This window comes from Callorhinus ursinus, unplaced genomic scaffold (assembly GCF_003265705.2).
Source record: "Callorhinus ursinus isolate GAN/ISIS: 27379988/994484 unplaced genomic scaffold, GSC_fseal_2.0 scaffold7, whole genome shotgun sequence".
Lineage (NCBI taxonomy): Eukaryota > Metazoa > Chordata > Mammalia > Carnivora > Otariidae > Callorhinus > Callorhinus ursinus.
The window spans coordinates 24,865,773-24,875,481 of NW_027397069.1; the positions used below are offsets into that span (position 1 = coordinate 24,865,773).

Here is a 9,709-nt window from a genome sequence, read left to right on the forward strand (position 1 = left end):
AACACATGGATTATTCATCGTGAATATTTAGATGGATGGATGGATAAAGGTACTAGAAGAAAAGAAATCGTGACAGTCTTAAGATATTATAGCTTTTACTCAGGATAAATTTTATCCAAAGCATCCCAATGATGATTGTCTTCACCTAGTTTTTCAACTCCCTTGAAATTGGAAAAATATCATGAAAACATTTCTATGAAATTCCTGATTGTCAAATTTACTAAATGCCAGGACCAGTCTCTTATCAAATTATCCAAAAGGGAGAATTTGTCTTAAATTTGCCTTGAGTAACCTCCGCCCCCTCCACCCCCCTTTCTGCAGCCGTTCAATTTCCTTTATATGATGGGTGATTTCCTCTTCATGGTGTTTCTTCAAGGTTGCCAGATGTTCTTCAGGGCGTGCTCGGAAGTATCGTTCCTCTTCATTTTGCTCTCTCTTTCCCAAGGCCCCACCTGCCTCCCGGATCGAGCGCGCTGGAGTCTGACCGTTCAGAGCTGAAGCCTCGGGCTTGTACGGCCCTAACGCCCCACACGCCCAGCCGCACCTGGGCGGCCAACGTGGTGACAGCCATTGTTGTTGTAGCAGGACTTCTCCAGTCACCCCCCCCCCCCACCCCGCGCCTTGACCTAGGTCCTAGACACAGACTTGCCCAATCCGCACTCTTCCCCCCAGATGGGTCGGGTAACACCCTTCTTGTGCAATTTCAGGTCTGTCCAGTTCCCACACCAATCCAGAACAAGGCAAGATATAGTTCAAGAGTCTAATCCTCAACCTGTCTCAACTTAGAAATCTCTGAAGTCACTCCAGCTTCCAGATCAAGGACCTGAGGTCTCACCACTCCCGCTGTGATCCTTGACTCTCAGACTTCTACCACCAGGAATGGAGAACTAGTTAATGGAGAACAACCTTTCTTTTGAAGGTGAGAGACAGATAGATGATAGATATTTATCTTACATGTGCGTGAATATATTTTAATTAGACTGAAGCCATCAAAGTGTTAATAAACAATGAATTCCCAAGTTCTCAAAGAGGTGGGAAATCCAGAGAAATGAGCCTGTCATTTTGAGATCACTTTTGTTGTCCCAAGCACTCAATCCTAAAAAGAGGAGGGCTTTTTTCCAGCCTTACAGAACCAGGGGGACAAAAAGTTGGAGTCCAAGATGCTCTATAGGTGGGAGCCCTAGTAAATGGCACCATTTTGGGTTGTGACTCAGGTGTTCTTTCTTAAGAGTAAGGGTGGGTCAGAAGTAAATGAGCTCCCACATGGGCTGAAACTGAACTTCAAATCATGTGCCAGTAGCGTGCGCACAGAACATCAGTGGCTTCCCCCACTACACCCACCCCAGGGAAAGTTTTGCTGAAACCCTAGCAAACAATTCCTGCTCATCAGTCTTGGTCAAAGGTTTTTTTGCTCCCCAGTCCCTACCTGTGTTTTCCTGCTTGCCAGCCTCAACCCATCCTCTCCCCAGCAGGATGCTTCCTGCTCACCAAACTTGGCCGGTGGTTGTGGACCATCTATGGCCCAGGATGACCCAGTGAACTTCTCTGCTACCCAGTGGGCCACAGTCACACCCTGCACCTTGTGGAGGAGCCCTCCTTTCTAAATGTTGACCTATGTTTGGTGCTATCTCTCAGCCCTAGGGTATTCTTTAGAGTTCTCTTAGTAATTGTTGAAGGCAGCTTGAAAATGTCTCTAAATCACCCCCACCTCCTGTCCATACCCTTGTGCAATCTCTTCCCCTGGAGTGTGAGCTGGACCTAGTGTCTTGCTTTAATAAATAGAATATGGAATAAGTGATGAGATGTCACTTGCAAGATTAGCTTACAAAAAGACAGTGAATTTCATATTGGACACTCTCATTCTCTGGCTTGCTTGCTCCGAGGAAAGTCAGGTGCCAGGCTGTGAGCTATGCTATGGAGGAGCCCACATGGCAAGAAACTGATGTGTCTGACCAGTGAGGATCTGTGGCCTGCCAACAGCCACATGAGTGGACTTGGAAGTGGGTGGGTGGGGCGGCTGCCTGAGTGAGCTGGAAGTGCACCTTCCTCTGGTCAAACCTTGAGATGACTACTGTCCCAGGCAACCCCTCAGTGTGGCCTGGTGGCAGACTTGGAGCCAGTAATGGACCATCCCCCAGTTCGCCTCTACTGTATCCTTCCAGCCTGCCTGGTATATGGCACCCAACAGCTTGAGCCTTCTTCCCAAACTCCATTCTCACATCAGCCGGCCACTGTCTGGCTGTCCAGTGGAATTAATTTTCCACCCTGCCCCCCACCCGGCAATTCTCTTTACTTTCTCAATAGGAAAAACCTGCTCTCAAGAAAGGATCATAAGTATCTTAGTTCCTGAATGTGGAATTCTAGACATCAGAAAGCCAGAGGAAAAGGTATGCTTCTGGGTGGCAATGAGAAGTGGTAAATCTTCTCAGAAGTCCTGATATTATCATACCATATTATCAAGTCCATCACAGGCCACACTGCCCAAGGGTAAATCCCTTCCCATTGCAACAACCAAAAGATTTTTCTTTTCTCACGTAAGCTATGGAAAATCATCAAAGACTGATGTTGCAATTTACATTGGAAATTAACTTATTGATTTGTTCATTTGTTTGGCATCAATCCTCCCCACTGTATCAGAGTAGGAAATAAGAGGGGGAAAAGAAAACAGTAATTTCAATCCTGATATATTTAGAGATAGATTTATGTCATTTTATATTTTAACCATTCACATTTTTCTATCCAATGATATTATAAACAGTTTTCTGAAAGGAAGTTTACTTTAAAATATAAATATTGTAATTATAAAATGGTACACTGCTATGGAAAAGAGTATAGCAGTTCCTTAAAAAATTAAACTAACTAATTAAAAAATTAAAACTACCGTAGTATCAAGCAATCCCACCTCTGGGTGTATGTCCAAAAGAATTAAAAGGAGGTACTCAAAGAGATGTTTGCACACTCATGTTGGAGCTGCTATAACAAAAAACACCAAAGACTAGGTAGCTTTTAAACAATAGACATTTATTTCTCACAGTTCTTGGAGGTTGTGAAGTTTAAGATCAAAGTTTACAGATTCAATGTCTGCTAAGAACCCACTTCCTGATTCATAGACCACCATCCTGTTGTGTCCTCACTTGGTAGAAGGGGCAAGGGAGCTCTCTGGAATCTCTTTTATAAGGACACTAATCCCATCCATGAGGGTTCCACCTCCCAAAGGCCCCACCTACAAATACCATCACATTGGGGATTCGGTTTCAACATGTAAATTTTAGAGGCACACAAACATCCAGTCTAAACATATATTCATTCTAACACTATTCACAATAGCCAAGAGGTGGAAGCAACCCAAATAGCCATAGACAGATGAATGGATACACAAAATGTAGTATACACACAGACAGAACATATGAAATGTTATTCAGCCATAAAAAGGAGGAAGTCCTGTCACATTCTAAAATATGAATGAACCCTGAGGACATGATGCTGAGTGAAATAAGGTAGTCACAAAAAGACAAACACTGATGGCTTTGCTTACAGAAGCCATCTCAAGTAGCCGAATTCACAGAAACAAAGCACAATGATGATTACCAGGGCCCACAGGGAGAGGCCAAAGGGGAATTGTTATTTCAAGAGTACAGAGTTTTAGCTTTGCAAGATGAGAAAGTCATGGAGGTCTCTTACACAACAATATGGATACACTTAACACTACTGAACACCATAAAACAAGTAAACAAAAACAATGTAGATATTCAAAAGATGAACCACTCATCTGGATTCCCTATTGCTATCCCTGTCTGCTACTTGGTACCCAGTACCTCTGCAGTGGCCCCTCAAATATCAACCTCACAAACCCTGGCTGCCCTTGGAGGAAGCGTGTCTCCTGTGCATTTCCTGTAAGATTATGTGAACAATTTCATTTGGATAATCCATAGATGATGAAGCCATTTCAGAATGCCTGTCTCCACAGGTAGCAACAAATGTTCTTCCTAGAAGGCCTGAAAGAGAAGAGACACTTTCCTGTATTTTCATCTCTAAGAGGCATCCCTAGAAACAGCCTGATAAAAACTGGGCACAGCTTTGAAAGCCCCTGATGATCCCTCACTTTGATAAAAGGACACCATAACTCTGAGCTATTTGCTTTAGATGAAGCTGGAAATCAAAGTATTTGTATAATGTAAACTAGAGAAACTTTCAGGGATATCACTGTTTCCCTTGACATTTTGGTTCAAGTAGATCTATTTTCCTAAAACTGGGTCTTAAAAAATAGGAAACTTTTAAAAGATGTCAGCAGATTTTGACTAAAAAGATTCCATTAAAATCCAAAGCTTAACTATTAGCAGAAATGACATAAAAATAACTTACTGATGGGGCACCTGGGTGGCTCAGTTGGTTAAGTGTCTGCCTTCAGCTCAAGTAATGATCCCAGGATCCTGGGATCAAGCTCCATGTCAGGCTCCCTGCTCCATGGGGAGCCTCCTTCTCCCTTTCCCCCTGCCCCTCTCCCCCATGTTCGCTCTTTCTCTCTCTCTCTCTCTCAAATAAATAAACAAAATCTTTTAAAAAAATAACTCACTGATAAAACACAATCGTTTGAAAAAAAAAAAAGAAACTTGATGTGACAATTCTCCATTTCTTTTTATTTTTCAATTCTCCCTTTCTGTGCCTTCTAGCACATTCTACGTTGTACTGCAACGAATTTTTCCTTTCTTTAAAGAAGTAGCAACTCTCCTTGATTCAACAGCAGATTATTACATCTCCAAGTTTCTCTTTCTCCTCTATTTCTAACTTCTTACGACTATTTCACATCCTTTTAGACACTCCATTAGGGTATTAAAAGAGTGGCAGTAAGAAAGATGAAAATTAAAGAAAATAGTTGGAGGTAGAGATGACCCATAAATTCATCATAAATCATTTCCCATATGAAATAACAGCCCCCGAAAGGAGTGCCTTACACATGATAGAATTGTTCTGATAAAAAGTACTGCTAGTGTTTGGTCCATGATTGAATGGCCTGAGAGTAATTTACATAAATGTCAAGGGTGCGTTGACAGAGCAAGAAAGCACAGGCCGGACTGCCTGCTTAGACTGGAATTCCTAACACATTTTCAAAGTTGTGCCAAAGAGCTCTTGTGACAGGTTGAAGGAGTTTGCAGACCAAGTTACACTCTTTTTTTTTTTCTTTTGTCAATGCTGGTATTAAAAAATACATCAAAGGAGGAAATACAAAACTTACTTAAGCTATAAGCAGGAAAGCAAATTCTTTAATTAAATCTTTAATTAAAGTAGACCATGGCGTGAAGTAGCTGAATTATGCTGCTTTCCTCAGAAAGAAAAAAAAGGAAGTGTGACCTTCCTGTTTCTCATATTTTCTATAAGCAGAAAAGAACTAATTAGGTCTTATTTCTAATTACTCTAAGTCTATCAAATTTTCATGACTATGGGGGCATGGACTAGAACTAGGCACTATAGAGGAACCATCGATAAAGTTTCAAGTCTTAGATTCTTTCTTTTATAAGCACACTTCTAATTTATGAATTATGTTTCAGTTACAGAAGCTGATAATATGTATAAAACAGGTTGATAAAGCAGGAAGAAAGTCTTAATAAAAATTTTAATAGGAAGAGTGACCAAATCCAAACTATTCAACTTTTGCTGCTTTCAAAGAGTAAATGCATTTTCAAAAAGCCCCATTAAGTATGGGTCCCAAAGGTGTACCATTTGTCAAAACTCTTCAAACTGTGCACTTAAGCCCTGTCCATTTAACTACACCTAAAGTATACCTTAATTTAAAAAGTATCCTTAACCCTAAGGCCCAAAGAGCTATGGTCACGTAAAATTAGAGAAAAGTCCAAGAGACAGAAGTGCTCAGACTGTTTGCAATTGATTGGTGCAGTCACTTTAAATCTTCTTTATGCCCTTACTTCAACCATTATTTGATCACTGGATCTGTTCCTAGGGAAATGTGTGGAGAAGCACACACCTTGTCCCTCAGCATTCATGATTTAAAGAATGCAAGGTAGATTTCGAAGGGTACATTCATATCAAGGGGATTACATGAAAATATTCACCTTTTTTGTGGCTAAAAGGTCTTTTCTTTGTTCTCTTACCAGGGGAAAAGGTTTGCTTTGGGCAAGCTCCCCATGGCAAACCTCTTTGAGGAATGAATTCTGAAGTGCATTCAACCATGTCTTCATGACCTTCTAGTTCAAGCATTTAAAGGGGATAGTGGAACATTGTCCTTCCCCACTTTCTGTGTTTGATGGGTGATTTTAGCCAATCTGGGATTTTGATATACTTCCTAGGACACTTGAAAAAGTATCTTTGTAAAAGGAACTTTGTAAAAGATTCCATATTTACTAATTAAACAACGACAGAAATGCTTCCTAAATGCTAAATTCAAAATCAATTCAAACTGAAAAATTTTCAGGAAAGGATTCTTAAAATTTGATACAATTTTTTGCTCATATTTACAAATTAAATTTATACTGTGCTTTACTGGTAAACTAACAAATAGTTTATCAATAAGAGATTTTAAGTCACAAGGTGAAAAAAAACGTCGTTATCTGTAGTAGTATGGCCCAAGGCATGAGTAGAGAAAGTAAAAAGAAGAAGGAAATTAAAAAAGCACGGGACCTCACTTTCTGCTTGTCAGGCTGCTCTTCCAGGGTCACTTTGTCCGTCAGACGTCAGACTGGCATATGAGAGGAAGAAGTAACTTGAGACATCACCTAAGCCTTTCCCTCCATTTTACAAAAGGAGAAACTGAAACTCAATTTCTGTGATTTGATTAAGGTCCTTCATGAGGATCAAATAATAAATCTTTTACAAGGGCATCTTTATATTTGCACTCAACTCAAAGTTAAACTTCAGTTGAGTATTACTGATGTCTAAAAAACACTGCTTTATACAAGTAAGAAAAAAATCTCTTTAGACTCAATGCAATTAAATTAATCAAAAGCATGGCCTGTGCAACCAGATAGTCTTGGGTTCGAATCCTAGTTCCACAACTAACCAGCCATGTGACTTGAGTGAATTTCTGAGACTCTGTTTCATTTCCCATAAAATCAAGAAAAACATCCATCTCAAAGACTGCTGGCGGGGAGGGTGGTAAGTGAGATCCTATGAAAATGAGGTGCCTAGTACAGGTTGTAGGACCCATACATAATAGGTAGCCAATATTGTGTTTTAAATTCCAGATAAGGAATGTATATGTTTACTTTAAAATTTTTGGCTCTGCTTCTGACCTTATGAGTACAGCACCAAAACGTAATTGAATACTTAAAATGTAATTATCAGACCTGTAAAAATTATTTCTTGAGCTCAACGGTGGCAGGTATTGCGATGGTACAGAAAGAACCTGTCATTCTGTTCCTGTCCTGAAAAAGGAATCAGTTCACATGAAACCGGTAGTGATCCATAAAAGTCTCAATGTAATCAAGTGCTCAGTTGTGTTTAACAGTCTTAAAAGAAAAGAGAGAGATCCCAGTAAGGCTCAGAACACCAGCATACCTCGTTTTACTGCATTTCCCTTTATTGCCCTTCCCAGATGCTACGGTTTGTTACAAATTGAAGGTTTGTGGCAACCCTGCATCGAGCAAGTCTATTGACACCATTTTTCTAACCGTGTCTGCTGACTTCCTGTCTCTCTGTCACATTTTGGCCATTCTCACAATATTTCAAACTTTTTCATTATTATTACATTTGCATCACTGCAATCGCATGATAAAATTTTATCAGGTGAAGAGTTGCTTCTCAGATATGAGCCAAGAAAGTGGTTTCTTGAGAAGGAACCGACTCCTGGTGAAGATGCTATGAAGATTGTTGAAATGACAACAAAGGATTTAGAATATTACATGAACTTAGTTGACAAAGCAGCAGCAGGATTTGAGAGGACTGATTCCAATTTTGAAAGAAGTTCTACTGTGGGTAAAATGTTATCAAACAGCATCACATGCTGTTGAGAAATTGCTCGTGAAAGGAAGAGCCAAGTGATGTGGCAAAAGTCATGTTATCTTATTTTAAAAAATTGCCTCGGCTGCCCCAGCCTTCATCAGCTGTCACCCTGGTAAGTCCATTAGCCATCGACATCTCCACCAGCAAAAAGATTACTATTTGCTAAAAGCTCCAGGGATGATTAGCATTTTTAGCAATAAGGTATTCTTAAGTTAGGGTATATACACTGTTTTTTGTTTTTATTTTTACATAACACTATTGCACACTTCATAGACTATAGTATAAACATAACTTTTTTATGCACTGGAAAACTAAAAAATTCATTTGGCTAACATTTTTGGGGTATTTGCTCTATTGCAGCGGTATGGAGCCAAACCAGCAAGATCTCTGAGGTGTGCCTAGACATCCAGAACTTTGTGCACCAAATGTGAATGAAGGTGGTGGTGAAGATGGGAGAATGAAAGGTGCCTCATCAGCAGGGGCTCCATGCATGATGTATGACGAGAAGTCTTATGTAAGAAGGGCAAATCCCAAGCAGCAAAACAGTCATACTCCAAATGCATCTATATGATTCCTTATTCACATGACACTTTATATTTTTACTTAGCTATGAAGCAATTGAATGCTGACCTTGTTTTTTTCCCAGACAGGGAGGATAAGTACTACGCCCAAAGTAGCCTGATTTGGAATTAGCATTCACAGCCCTAGACCACATTTCTCATTCCTTTAGCCTTACGCTTTCATTATGTTCTTTAGACCATATTTCACACTTAAAAGTTCACCTTTTTAAATAGAAATTGACATTCTACCTCCACTTTCCCAGGAAACATTGCAGAGAAGACAAAACTCTAAGATTCTTGTCCCATCTATGCTATTAACTGTCCGTGAAGCCAAGAATGAGCCCCCTAGTCTCTAGGTGAATTATTACATGGGATGGTTCCTCCTGGGCATGAAATTTTACAGACAGAATAGGGATTTAGTGGAGTGGAGGACAGCAGAGTAATATCCAATGTGCACTGCGCAGCCTGAATCTGACCTGTTTTATACAATCTTTGGGTAAAACTGCCAGTCACCATTGTTTCTCTCTATCCCATAAAAACTGAGTTCAAAAATGGATAAGAAGAATTTATTTTATTGCTGAAATACCACCTTGAATATGAATGGCAGCTTTCTGATTATTTATATGTCCCCTCTGGGTATCAAATCCCTGAACAGTATAAAAACATCCCAGAGATGGCCTGACAAAACACTTGAGGACTAGCAGAAAGAAAGGAGAATTGCAGCTGCTAGAAGAAATGAAGGAGGGATTTTAGTCCTCTCCTAGGGCAGTGACAGGGCTGGAGAAGAAAGAATCGTGCTCTTCTGTGCTGGGAGCAACGTGGACTTGAAATTTGCCGGCAAATCAAAAACAGCAAAGAGCAGAGCCCCCCAAATCAACCAGGCCCATATATCCCCGCGGGGTACTTAATGGAAAGCAAAGTCACACTCCTCATGAAGAGTCCAGGTTAACTTAAATACAGAACCCTGTTCGGGTCTGGAGCCCCCGCGCGTCTCTCTGGCTGCGTGAAAACTTGCCCTTGGTTTAGGCCGGTCGTTTGAGGAACTCAGAACTCCAACAACCAACAGGCCCTCGCGACGCGTCCCTGGCCGGGGACTGCCCTCTCCAGCGGGCAGCTCCTGCGGATGCTGTCCAGGCATCGCCCAGGGGGAAAGGTTGCAGAGCGGTCGGAAGGCGCGGGAGGAGTCTGGCGGTGAT

General features: G+C 40.9%; 1 pseudogene; it reads right to left on the minus strand.

The window, feature by feature from the left end:
* Nucleotides 1-249: 249 nt before the first annotated feature.
* Nucleotides 250-589, minus strand: LOC112826338 (ATPase inhibitor, mitochondrial pseudogene; annotated as a pseudogene).
* Nucleotides 590-9,709: the final 9,120 nt, after the last annotated feature.